Below are 14,568 nucleotides of genomic sequence, written 5' to 3'. Positions count from 1 at the left end.
ATAACCGAAGTCAGTGAAAACCAAGGCATTACTGTATTAGCACACTCATTTTAATTTTGTTTATGCATCCATCACTAACCAACACATCACCTGATGGTAGCTCTAAGTCTACACCCTGCATCTTTTCTTCTACACAGGGAATGTGTTGCACTCTGCAAATGGTTGGAATAGTCACATAACTTCTTTGAGTGGCATACTTGCTAGCTCTCAGTTATACATGAGGAAATCATAACAGACTTGATAGATCCATGCATTTATAACAACAGTAAAGTGCAGGATAAATATACACTCTTGTATACACACTCAGTACCCTTTACATTTCTCTTCTCTGTGAATTACTCAAGTGCTATCCCAACTGTCCTAAATGAAACCAGACATAAACTGAATTGCATTCTTTTAAAACTGGAACAATCACACATCAACTTGCATTAAGTCCCTTCACCAGAGATCTAACTGGTGCAGTATGAAGCTGTAAAAGCTCATATTGACCTTCATTTTGTATTCTTATTTGTTCATTCTGCTATAAATTTGGTTTGATCTCATTATAATAGCCATAAGTGTACTAAATCTTGCATTAGGAAAATGACACATGAAGCATTCAGACTATCCTGTTTTCTAATTCACCATCCTGGGCTGTCAGAGTTAGTGGCCTACAAGTCTGTGAATTACCTGCCTGCCACATTTAGCTAGGTAAAGCCTTGAAACCAGTTTTCATTGAGAAAAAATTAGACATCCACACTTTTCTCAAAATGAGGAATAGATGAAAAACATCTTCAATCACTGTTGGATATGACATTGCAGGCGTCTACTCCTATAATGAGTTCTAAAGGCAGCAGTGACCCAAGTGAGAAGACAATGACTTCTAGGATTACCAGGCTGCCAGCTGCTAGTTAATTCCTAGAGTATACATCCAGGTCCTAGAAGACTGACATCTATATCACACATGGGCCAGTGACCACAAATACCTTGTCTGGTTTCTCAAACAATAAAAATAAACAAATTGAGAAATACAGAAATAAAATTTATACTAGCAAATAACTGGCAATCACCTATACTTAAAATAAACAAATGCTTAAATAAATTTTTCATTCAATTAAAAGATTTTTTGAAGTAATTAAAATATAAATGCTCATAAAAAATATTTAAGATGAAAAGCTTAAGATAATAAATTGTTCAGTTGTAACTCCTTCATTTCTACCTTTCCTGATTTCTATTTTTTAATAATGTATATATTTCATTCTACTTTTTACCAAAAAAGTTTGAGGTATAAATTACATACCAAAAGCTCACCCTTGTAATGTATATAATTCAATGGTTCTATAGAATATTTATGGAGTTGCTCAATGATCACCAATAACTAATTTTAAAACATTTTGTATTTCAAGAAGAAACTCCACACACGTCAACAAACACTGCTCAGCCTCCCTCACCTCCAACTCCTAGAAACCAGGAGTAATTAATTTTTGTTTCTGTGAATTTTCCTGTTTTGGGCACATCATATAAATGGGATGATATAATATGTGGCCATTTGTTTCTATTTTCTTTTACTGCCTGTAATGTTTTCACAGTACATATAAGTTGTAACATGAATCAGTACTTTGTTCTTTTTAGAGGCCAAATAATTTTTCATTGTATGATGTACCATATTTCATTTACCCATTCACCAATCGATGGACATGTGGGCTGTTTTAATGTTGGGGCTATGATGAATAATGCTGCTATGAGTATTCATGTACAGCTTTCTGTGTAGATATATGTCCAATTTTTTCAGGAATATACCTACCAGCAGAATTTCTGGATTACACGGTAACTCTATGTTTAACTTTTAAAATTTTTTAATTTGTATATTGATTTTAGAGAAAGGAGAGAGAGAGAGAGAGAGAGAGAGCGCAAAACATCAATTTGTTTTTCACTATTAATGCATTTATTGGTTGATTTTTGTATGTGCTCTGACTAGGGATCAAACCCGTAATTTTGGTGTTCTAGGGTGATGCTGCAAACCAACTAAGCTACCCAGCCAGGGTTTTAAGTTCAATGTTTGAGAAACTGCCAAGCTGCTCTACAAAGAGGCTACCACATTTCACAATTCCACTATGTATACATTTTTTTTAAAAAAAACCTTTATTTAACAGCATTACCTTAACTATCTAATTTTGGTGTACCATAACTATATAGGCTACAGAGGTCTTAGAGCCAATTTCTGAGCTATTGCATTGCCCTTTGATTGCAGCAAGATTCATCTCTTGCAACACTCCATTTAAAAAAGATTATTTCTACCCATTGCCATTACAAGTTTAAGCAAAACTGGAGACAAGAGAGAAAATGAAACATTACAGGGAATATAGGACACAAATAAAACAGAGTAGTAAAAGTAGATAAATAAAATAACCACTAAGCAATCAACATTAATTTTGCATTTTTATGCCAAGGGGGAAATATGACATTGAGACCAATGACTTTGAAATCAATAAAAGTTCCATATTCAGAGCTTGAAAATAAGCTTTGAAACAGAAAAAAAAAAATGATGTTTTTTTTCTTTAAATACATCCTTAAAGCAAAAAGAGGAAAAGAGGTAGGTAGAAATTGAAAATAGATTTTAGTAAATGCCAGTACTTCTTAATAGCCCAATGTATGAAAATCCAGCTGTTCCTTTCTGCTTCATATATTAGCAGTGATAATGGCAAAGACGATGCCTTCCTTATTTGCTGACAGTCGTGTTGATGATGCAGGAGGCAAAATAGCATTTCTCTTCTGGGCAATGGTAATTATGGAGTGCTGACAGGAGTTCAAAAATAAATCTGGAGCCTTCAAGTCAATGCCCTACGTCAATATAATATGAAAAACTCATAAGGCACAGGCTAGCACAAGAGAAGTGTAAATTCTGCATGATGCCTCTTCTTTTTCAATAAGTAAAAAGGATTCATGGCAGATTTAAACACCAGTAATAATAGTTTATATTAAAATAAAAATTTGGGCTATAAGTGGAAAAATATGATTTTTATTCCAGGTTTCTGTCTCTTTATTAAATACTGAACATTCCAATTTTCAGCCCCAATTTTTTACAACAGGCCAGCAACTTTAGGTTATTTAAATAGAGTCAGAATTTTTGACATCTGGGAGATTAGATGAACTGTCTATACCACACTGTTTTTTAGGTAGTACAATTTTCTGTTAAAAATTAATTAATGGCACTGACCTAAAATATTTAGAATGCTTGAGTCTGTATGTCAGGGTTTAACAACCATCTGGTACCTATTTTCAAAAGTATAAGAGAGATTTAATAAGTACTTATTAACTTCAACTACAGTTTTTAAAGCAGCATTTTAAGGTAAGCATTATGATGCTTATTTTTTTTTAAGGAAGATACTAAGAGTAATAAAGAACAGGCAATTTGCCCAAGGTCAAATAACCAACAAAAGGAAAGTTTTTATTTTGAATTCAAGATAGTCTCACCTCAAAGGCCTCTCTTCTGTGATGCTAGCTTGAAAAGTATATTTAACCTTTGAAAACGTGCTAGTCCTTTGAACCAGTAATTTAACATCTAGGACTGTATTCTAAGGAGAGACGGGGTACATACTATGACTTAGCTATAAAAATATTTATGTCAATGATGTTTATACATAATTGCCAAAAAATGGATCTAGTCCAAGGACCAAAACTAAGAGCTCAGTTTAGTTTTTGTGTTATATCCACATCATGGAATATAAATGGTGAACTCCACTCCACCTTCAAAGTTCAGAATTCTTTGTTGTGACATCTTAGTTGTTCACTGATTTTTTTCTCATATGTGCCTTGACAAGGGAGCTCCAGCTGAGTGAGTGACCCCTTGCTCAAGCTAGTGACATTGGACTTCAAGACAGCGATATTTGGGCTCAAGCCAGCAACCATGGGGTCATGTCTATGATCCCACACTCAAGCCAACAACCCCACGCTCAAGCTGGTGAGCCCATGCTCAAGCCAGTGACCTTGGGGTTTTGAACCTGGTTCCTCTGCATCCCAGTCTGACACACTACCCACTGTGCTACCGCCTGGTCAGGCTAAACATATGTATTCTGTGGTATAGGTCCTCACCCTGTTTCTCATTCCTAAATAAAATTAGGCTGACTCTCCTACATACAGGTTAGGAAAAAAGTAGATTTACAGTTGTTCATATGGAAAATATTGCAATAATTAATAATAATATAAGAATGAACTGTTTTGCATACTCACAGCTGTAAATCTCCTTTTGACCTACCCCATTCTGTATAGGTCTACATATATGGCATATGATAGCATACTTATTCAGGCATCTATCTCCCCTTATAGGCTATGATTTCCTCGAGGTCAGAAAACAAACTCTAGTCACCTCTATTCCACACTCATATCCAATAAAAACACTAATCAGAGTTAAGAGGAGGTTTGCAATAAATATCCACTGAAAGAATAACTGAAAAATTCTTTAGCAGTATGTTCAAACTATTACATGTTAAGGATAGCATAGAAATCAGATTTCCTATGGCTTGGGGGGAAATTGCTGTATTTTCTCACAATGAGAGCAGAAAGACCTGTAACCCACTCGGTCTACTGTATGGTCTTGTGATGCCCTGATTGCAAGTGTCTAGACATATATTGAGTCAATGCAGGGGTTTGAATGTGAAATGCATATATATTTATATACATTATAGAAATTCCTAAAATCACCTTCAAATTATCTTGTAGATTTTATTTTGTGTATATGTTTATTTTGTAAAGAGTCCTTTAGCTTTTTACTCAAAAACAGCCAGAGATTAAAAAAAAATTAAACTGCAATGATAGATTCTATATTGCTTTTATTATATCACCTTAACTTTTCAAAATTTATTTTATTTATTAAAGTCAAGAATGTTGTTTTCACTTTAAGACTGGGAGTAAGCTGACTTTTATCAAAACCCATGAAAATGTCGTTAATGAGAAGCTTTGTTCAGTATTTCCTGTGGACATTATAGTACCGCAGAAGTACTTACAACGAGATTGCAAAAATTTTTGTGGGAGTGAGAAAAGAGAGTTGCTGTCTGGCTTCCAGGGGAGATGAAGATCCCCTTTACCCTCAGCATCTGTATGTTCAGTATTTTCAAATTATCTAAAGGAAGTCAGAGAATGGGTCATTGGGAAGAAAGTCAAGTGGATAACGGCCAGGAAAAGAGAGAAGAAGAGCACCAAAGTCAGTTACAGAGACAAAATCGGAAGTCTGCCTTCAATAACACTCAAGAAATCTTCACACTTTTTTTAAATCCAGTTGGGTGTTTCTGTGTGTTTTGACATAAAGTATAGGTATATTTAGAACCGCTACATTTTTCATGGCCTAAAGCAGTTTCTATTTCTTTGTCAGGATACTGTTGCCTAGCAGAATTACCACATCCTGAGGCTTAATATTCTGCTGACAGCATTCGATGGGCCATGTTGACAGGGGAAAACATCAGGTGTTTACCTCATTCTATTCCTTCCAAACTCTTCTAAATTGAAACTGTATGTAGAATTGGGCTAGCTGAACTTTGAGAGGTGTAATCGGAAAATGTTCCTTCATTTGCACCATTGCAAGAATTGGCCTAGTCCCAATTAAACACACACACACACACACACACACACACACACACACACACACACCCCAAAGGAAGCCAGGGCATTCAAAGAGTAGAAGCCGTATCAAGGATGATTGGATGGGTTCCAAAAAAACCCAATTTCAATAAGACATAACAAGTATTATGTGGTCCCTGTATACATGTTTTAATGTGATATGAGCTGGATTTTTATTAAGAGACAACCAGAGAGTTTTAAACACTCTCTATAGGATCACGAAACATTGGGGCCCAAGTCAGGGATCATGCCATTCCTGACTTGCATAAGTTTCCTGGATACAGTGATGTTGTATGCATTATGACATGAAAATATCAGTAATGATAATATTTATTGAGTGCTTCCTTTGCGCCCAACACTGAATCTATGTACTTTACATGTTCCAACTCACAGATTCTTCACAAGATTATAAGGTTTCTGTCAATGAGGAAAACAAGGCACAGAAAGATAAAGTAACTTCTTCAAGGGCATACAACTAGCAAATAAGATTTTACCCTCTTAAATAATATAATATAATTGCTTACAAGGGAGAGGTGTGAAAGCAGAGCTTTCTTTGGTACCCTGCTATTTAGTATCTCTCCCTCTCTCTCTCTTTTTGGCAGTGGTGAGTATAATTTTCTAATCATTAACTACTCTCCCCATTTATACACACATACACATTTCTACAGAGTTGAAAGTACTTTCAATCACACAAATTAAATAAAAATATTTTGAAAATATTGGCCCTTCTCAGAAAAAAACAAGTAAATAGGATACAGTAAGGGCAAATGATCATTTTTCCCACCTCATTATATTCCTACATAAATTAGTGGTATAAGAAAATTTTCCTTTTTCCTTTAATTTAATACATAAACATAACTAAAAACAAGACCTTGACATAACTAAAATTCCTAACTAAACTAAAACATAACTAAACTTCAATAGATTTAATAATTAATTTCTTAGCTAAAGAGTTATTCATTACTTATTCAAACAATAAATATTCATTGAGCAACAACTTTGGTTTCACTACTATCTATGCACAGTGAATATATAGTAATCAACAAAATAAATGAAATCTCATGAACCTTATACTTGGTGATAAAGACGTTATCAGCATTAAATCACTGATGATTTCTCTTACCTCAGAGATGTTTTATATTTATAAAGTTTATAAGTTTATCAAATTAAAATGAGAATTATTGGAAAGAGTGAAACTAGACACTGTGACATACACAAGTAGAATTCAAGATAATAAATAACTGTAACCACATAACCCAACTGACACAGAGACCAGTTCTTAATATCATTAGGACTATTTTAAAATATAAAGATATGCATACACAGCACAGAAGTTACAAACTATGAATTTGGACTTACTATTTCTTCTAAGGAACTCTACTTCTTAAAATCTCCCCACCATCTATCCCCACACACACAATCCAGTGAAGAAGCCTATGAATTCCATGGTCAACAACATACCCTCTGTATATGGCTAATGGAGCAGAGAGCACCAAATGGTGAGTTATAAGGGCTAGAAATAGGTGGATAGTACATACGTTTTTCAAAAGGTTAACTAGGAACATAAGGCAATATTATACAACAGGAAAAGTTTGTATATCAATGCTACATAAAATTCATGTATAGGTTGTTATATCAAATTTTCACTGAAAATGATTTAAAACTGGGAAGATTCTGGCATCAGACTGCAGTACATAAATAAAAATTTGACCACTTAGTGGTTAGCTGATAGGCAAGGATTAGTTTGCCTAATCTGTATACCTAGTAAGCTGGCTCCCCAAACAGACAGTTGCTGCTTCCCCAACCCCTCAAAAATTATTTGGAAATTAAACCCCAGAAGATATGGAAACTGGTGACAACTGAGTTGTAAAGGCAGACCTCATGATAGAATGCTGATGAGACAGAACAGAATGAAAGGTCAAGAATCTCCAACAGCATTCAGTGGTAAAATAGAGCTTGGTATCTAGACTCTGAACATTCCTAGGGATGGGCTTGTGAGGTCTCAGTTATAAACTCTGAGGTTGAATATTGGGACTGGAAGTGACAATTCTGCTACATTATACAGAACTGTAACCACGAAGTTTGTACTTCAGCTCCAACCCTCCCAGAGGAAAGGCTGGCATTCTCCCAACCATGCAGCTTCTAGACCCATGGCTCAAGAGTGGGAGTCCTCTCAGGTCTGATACCTGGCTCACCAATTTCCCGTGCAACTTGCATTAAGAAGATTGCTCACCTGCTCTGACTCTGTAAGTTTCCCCTCAATATAAGGCTGGTCCCAGCTGGCGTGTGTGTGCTTTCAGGTCATCCACTCTTGATCACTCGACATTAGATGATCTTGGACAAGTTATTAATTCATTGTGAGCCTCAGTATCCTCTTCATCAAATAGGGATAATGACAGTAAACACTTCATTGGTTTCTGTGAAGGTGAAATGAGATAATCTATGTCAAGTATTTGCCACAGCACCGGCGCATTGCAAACATTTAAGAACGTTAGCTATTATTAAAAGTTAAGATCTAATTCCAGGGGAATTTTTAGTACAAATAAGGAATTTTTTTATCATATTTCAAACAAAACTAAAAAATAAACTTGAGGGCTTTCATTACAAGACGTTAAGAACCCTATTCTACAGTCTGTGTGTCCATTGTTGGTGAGGTAGGGATTATCTGAGGACTGAGTGAGTATGAGTTTCAGGTGAAAGAGAAGAGAAATTTATCATACAGAAGAGAGACTTCTGTAGGGAAGCAGACTTCTAATTAGAACCATCTGTTTGTACTCCTCCTCAAGAAAGAGCAGAATGGAAAGGTAGTATGAGAAAGAGAGAGCCCAGCTGACTACACTTTTTTCATACAGTCATTCATTCATTCATTCCTACATTCACTCATTCATTCATCTATGCATTATTTCCTTTATTTAAATATTACAATGCACTGTACTAAGCACCATGATGGTAGAAAAGGAACAATCAGGCCAGCGTAAGAAAGATTTGGCTCATTCAAAAAACATCTTCTATATGCCAGTCTCCCAAAGAAGGAGCTAGCCTCCTGCAGATCATGTGGAAATCACCACAAAATGTTTAAGCAACCGAGTCTGGTACAATGCTGAGGTAACAGTTTCAGCCATGCTGAAGTATATCAAAGAGCGGAACTCGAAGACTCACAGAACAGCACCCGGATCCTGTCAGAAAGGTGGCTTGTGTTCTCTCACTATGGATGCCCCAGTTTGCAGAACAGGACTTGGGGCTGAGACTATGTCATGCACGTATGTAGTTGATGGATTCCAGCTTTTAGTCATGCCAGAGAAGGAGCTATTGCTTTCCTATCCAGTTTCTTAAAATTTTCCTGAAACCCAGTGCTGAGACTTCCTGTGTGCTGCCCCAAAGAACAATGAGAAATTGGAGAGCAGAGACATCATGAATACATCCAATATGATGTGCTCTCATCAGTCCTACTGTGTAAGCTTCCTCTGTTTTTGTCCTGGTTAAGAAGTTCATTATAGCCTGACCAGGCAGTGGTGCAGTGGATAGAGTAATAGAGCATCGAACTGGGACCTGTAAAACCCAGGTTTGAAACCCTGAGGTCTCTGGCTTGAGCGTGGGCTCATCTGACTTGAGCGCAGGCTCACCAGCTTGAGTGTTCGGTTGCTCACTTGATTGTGGGATCACAGACATGACCCCATGGTTGCTAGCTTGAACCCAAATGTTACTCACTTGAAGTCCAAGGTCACTGGTTTGAGCAAGGGGTCAATCACTCTGCTGTAGCCCCCTGGTCAAGGCACATATGAGAAAGCAATCAATGAACAACTAAGATGCCGCAACAAAGATTCTCTCCCTTTCTGTCTGTCTGTTCCTATCTGTTCCCCTCTCTGATTCTCTCTCTATCTGTCTCTGTAAGAAGAAGAAGAAGAAGAAGAAGAAGAAGAAGAAGAAGAAGAAGAAGAAGAAGAAGAAGAATAATCTCATAAAAAAGAGAATAGGGACTCAGAAATATATTTAAATAATTAAATCAAAAGACTGAGATGCCTTGGGAAAGGTAAATGCCATGTCCAGGGGGAGTCATCCTTTTCCTCTACTGATAAACCTCTCTTGGGGGATGTTGGACAGAATCAAATCTGAAAATTCTGACAACGTTCATCCTCACAAGTAGTGCATTTATTGTATATGATTACTTCATCACCGGCTCTTGGAATGTGGGAGCAGGCTCTATTTCTCCATGGAATTGACTGGCTTTGTAACTATAATATATCTAGCACCACATGAGGCCCCCCAGGGCCAGTTTTAGTAGGATGATAGGAAATCTATTTTGGCCTTACATACAAAGTATGTCTCTTAATACAGCTTTACTGATTATAAAGTTGATAGCTGAATACCTGAGCAAGTGAAAACTTTCTTGTACATTTTAAAATAGATTCACAGCCTGAAAGAGATATTCTATTCAATTTAAATGAGGTCACATTTAAATTTCAATTTTCTTTTTTATTCAGACCTGAATTTGAATCTCAATTGATCTTGGAAAGATTGAGTTCATTCCTGCAATCTCATGGTACTCATTTGTCCACGGCCATCATATCTACCTCATTGGGTTTTGTGATGATTAACTCAGATAATATAACTGATGTGTAGTGGGCAGTCATAATTTTGTTTATGTGATATATGTGATGTAACGAGAAAGAACCTTGAGAGATTTCAGGAGGGGGTGAAGTCTTGATATTAAAAACTTTTAATAGTGTAACAGTTACTTAAAATGCACACAATACAAACATTTAGAAGATGACTCAGAAAAGATTGGAAACATTTTTATGACCTGTGCTCATGCCAGCCAGTTAGACACTGCTATTCAAAACTAAGAGCTTGGGTGCTACAGCAAGATCAAAGGAGGACATTTAATAAGTTATTGCAGAAGTCAAATCTCAGTCCATGCTACACACCTCAGGAGGACACTGCTCTCTGTGTGTCATTTAAAATGCAATTCTCTTTGAATGGACACAGAGCAGTTCTACTACCAGAAATGACTGCTTTCACTACTAGCAGTGGTTTAATGATTTTATGTCATCACAAAAATAGAAATATAACATTCGAATGTGAGTACAGCTTGTAAATTAGTCTATTTTGGGGAAGCTGTTTTTGGTAGAGGACATGGAAATGTGGAGTCTTGGTCCCTGTTTATTTCCCAAAAGGCTTAGCCAGTAACTATCACACATCAAATGAGTATGGTGATTTGAAGTTTCAAACATTGCTAATTCACAGACCAAAATCTTTCTTTAGGGAAGGAGGATTGAGCCTGAATTCAATTTTTCCATCAGAGGAAGCATTTCTCATGGAATATGTCAATGACTGAGTCTTCATTCTTTTTTTTTTTTAATTTAAAATTTTTATTTTATTTATTCATTTTTAGAGAGGGGAGAGAGAGAGACAGGGAAGGAGAGAGAGACAGAGAGAGAGAGAGAGAAGGGGGGAGGAGCTGGAAGCATCAACTCCCATATGTGCCTTGACCAGGCAAGCCCAGGGTTTCGAACCGGCGACCTCAGCATTTCCAGGTCGACGCTTTATCTACTGCACCACCACAGGTCAGGCTGAGTCTTCATTCTTAATCAAAAAGAAGCACACCACCAAAAACAACAAAAATTACATGTGCTTTCTCAGGGGAGGACATTGTCTCAGATCTTTCACAGACACATGCGAGGCTAAGTGTCATGTCTTGCACTCTCTACTTCCTTCTAATCTCAGACAAGTGATTCTCTCTTGCTTATAGCCAACTCTTCCGTGTTCTTGATTCCAATCCCTCTTGTCTCTTCTAGTACCTGGATCCATCAGACTTCTACCTTTCTTACTACTTTCTCACCTCTCTCCTCCTTTGCTACTGAACCTCTCCTTTCAGTCTGATAACATGCCAAAATCTTTACACGCGTGTACACACACATACCACCTAGCTCTAGTCACTGACCTATTTTCCTCCACAACCAAACTACTTAAAATAGTTCACATTTGCAGGTGTCCATTTTTAAAACTCTTGTTTTCTCTCTAGCTTCTTTTATAAATAAATATGTGATTATTTTGTCTCTCTTTCCAACACTATACTGCAAGCATTCTTTTTATCTCTCCTTTTACCTCTTCGACCCAGGCTCACCATCTTCTGCTGTCACCAATCTCCCCAAACTGCTCAGGTAAACTTCATCAATAAAATGGTAAAAGTTAAATCCAATGGTCAATACTGGTCATTTGAATATTTTGCTTCCATGTGAAAAAAATGAGACATGCTTTCCTTTTTTTAAAAAAACTCTCCTTTAAGGCTGTGGAGAAAAAGGAACCCTCATACACTGTTGGTGGGAATGTAAAGTAGTACAACCATTATGGAAGAAAGTATGGTGGTTCCTCAAAAAACTGAAAATAGAACTACCTTATGACCCAGCAATCCCTCTACTGGGTATATATCCCAAAAACTCAGAAACATTGATACGTAAAGACACATACAGCCCCATGTTTATTGCAGCATTGTTCACAGTGGCCAGGACATGGAAACAACCAAAAAGCCCATCAATAGATGACTGGATAAAGAAGATGTGGCACATATACACTATGGAATACTACTCAGCCATAAGAAATGATGACATCGGAACATTTACAGCAAAATGGTGGGATCTTGATAACATGATACGAAGTGAAATAAGTAAATCAGAAAAAACCAGGAACTGTATTATTCCATACGTAGGTGGGACATAATAGTGAAACTAAGAGACATTGATAAGAGTGTGGTGGTTACGGGGGGGAAGGGGGAATGGGAGAGGGAAAGGGGGTGGGGAGGGGCACAAAGAAAACAAGATAGAAGGTGACAGAGGACAATCTGACTTTGGGTGGTGGGTATGCAACATAATTGAATGACAAGATAACCTGGACTTGTTATCTTTGAATATATGTATCCTGATTTATTGATATCACCCCATTAAAAAAATAAAATTATTATAAAAACAAAACAAAACAAAAAACTCTCCTTTAATTTCATGCTGCTGCTGCCTGTTCATTTCCACCAGTTACCATACATTGGTCACAGATTCCCTACATACTGTGTCATACACTTTACAATGTTTAAAAAGATAAAACCTGGAAGATAAGGAATATTGTAAATTGTACACTTTTAAAAATTGAGCAAATTGGCCCTGGCCGGTTGGCTCAGTGGTAGAGCGTTGGCCTGGCATATAGGAGTCCCGGGTTCGATTCCCAGCCAGGGCACACAGGAGAATCGCCTATCTGCTTCTCTACCCCTCCCCCTCTCCTTCCTCTCTGTCTCTCTCTTCCCCTTCCGCAGCCAAGGCTCCATTGGAACAAAGTTGGCCCGGGCGCTGAGGATGGCTCCATGGCCTCTGCCTCAGGCACTAGAATGGCTCTGGTTGCGACAGAGCAACACCCCAGATGGGCAGAGCATCGACCCCTGGTGGGCATGCCGGGTGGATCCCAGTTGGGCGCATATGGGAGTTTGTCTGACTGCCTCCCTGTTTCCAACTTCAGAAAAATACAAAAAAAAAAAGAAAGAAAAAAATATAAAAATTGAGCAAATAAAACCTAAAGGAATTGAATAAATTTACTCAAGTTACAACAGTAAGATGTACTGGATAAGAAAGCAGTTATCAGATACCAACGCACGTTTTAACTTGTTAACATAATTATCTAGTTCAGACTGAAGTCAATGAATCTTGCCTCTCCACATATTTAATAAATGTTAACATTTATTTTACTGGACTAATTTCTTTTTCCAGAACTAAATATTAAAAACCGTTGGAGCCCCCTTTGTAATTCTCCCTACCTTTACTTCCTTTCCTCTCAGAGAATACTATCATCCTCTATTTGGTCTCAATCCTTTACATCCAAATCTTGACCCTATCCTTAGATGGATATCATCTTCTTTATTCCTCCCTCCTTTCCTTTGTCTAGATATTACATATTATTTTGCTCTTCTGTTGGGTGTTCACTCGAATTTTTTAAACACACACACATACATAAATGTGTGTGTGTGTGTGTGTGTGTGTCCTTATTTTGGTGGGAGGGGCTCAATTTATCTTACCGGTTTCATTCTCTAATAGTTCTTTTTAGTGAAGTTATCTCTAGTTATGGGATGTGATATTTTAAATGATATCACAAGTTAGGGCCCTAATCCAGTGGAACTGGTGGTGTATGTACAGAGAGATAGACACAAAAAATGTCTATGTGCAACTGAGGAAAGAACACATGAGGACACAGCAAGAAGGTGACCACCTGCAAGCCAGAAAGCAATGCCTCACCAGTCAAGTTACCCTGGAACACATAGATCTTTGACTTCCAACTTCTAGAAATATGCAGAAATAAATTTTTAAACCACTCAGTCAGTGGTATTCTGTTATGGCAGCTCAAGGTGACTAATACACATGAGTATTTTGGGACCCCCAGTTTATAGCAAAACCCATAGAGTGTCATATCATATTGATGTCTTCATTGTTGTCCCAGCTTCAAAGAGTTTATAATAGGATTCTCAACCTGCCATGTTCACACCACATAAGTAATACAAATTTGGAATGCACAAGTTTGCTTAGAGCTGTTTTATATTGCCAATTTCTCAAAAATCACTCCTTTTTCCTAAGGGCTAGTGGTCAGAGCTTTTCTCGTCCTGCTTACAAAGACACAGCAGGAGGCTTTATGCAGGTAATACACATCTGGCCTCTTTATGAATGGAGCTTATGGCCTGGGCTCCCCTCTGAGGGGACAAAATGTCAGACTCAGCCCTGAGGTTCTGTTCCTCAGTTCTGGGAACTCTGTGAGATTTGGGGCCTCTGATTATCGATCTTACCTTAAGTTGTTTTCTTCACTCTGGAATCTAAATCACCTTCTTGGGTATTGATTACTGTAGATACATATTTTAAAAGTAATTATTTCATAATTTAAATGCTGGCAGTGAAAATGGTATTTATCTGTATTGGCTTAAATTTCAAATTACGAACTCGAATGCCCTTT

At 37.2% G+C, this 14,568-nt stretch overlaps 1 protein-coding gene across 1 annotated transcript in view; it reads right to left on the bottom strand.

Moving 5' to 3' along the window:
* LRRC4C (leucine rich repeat containing 4C) overlaps positions 1 to 14,568 on the bottom strand; it is a 1,251,478-nt gene that overhangs the window by 999,774 nt on the left and 237,136 nt on the right. Inside the window, exon 2 of the mRNA XM_066363087.1 lies at positions 7,826 to 8,009. The gene's annotated coding sequence lies outside the window, so the exon portion shown is untranslated. The remainder of the gene's footprint in view (positions 1 to 7,825; positions 8,010 to 14,568) is intronic.

This window comes from Saccopteryx leptura, chromosome 1, assembly GCF_036850995.1.
Source record: "Saccopteryx leptura isolate mSacLep1 chromosome 1, mSacLep1_pri_phased_curated, whole genome shotgun sequence".
Lineage (NCBI taxonomy): Eukaryota > Metazoa > Chordata > Mammalia > Chiroptera > Emballonuridae > Saccopteryx > Saccopteryx leptura.
Note: the sequence above shows the minus strand (reverse complement) of the source record. Positions and strands in the feature narration are given on the sequence as shown.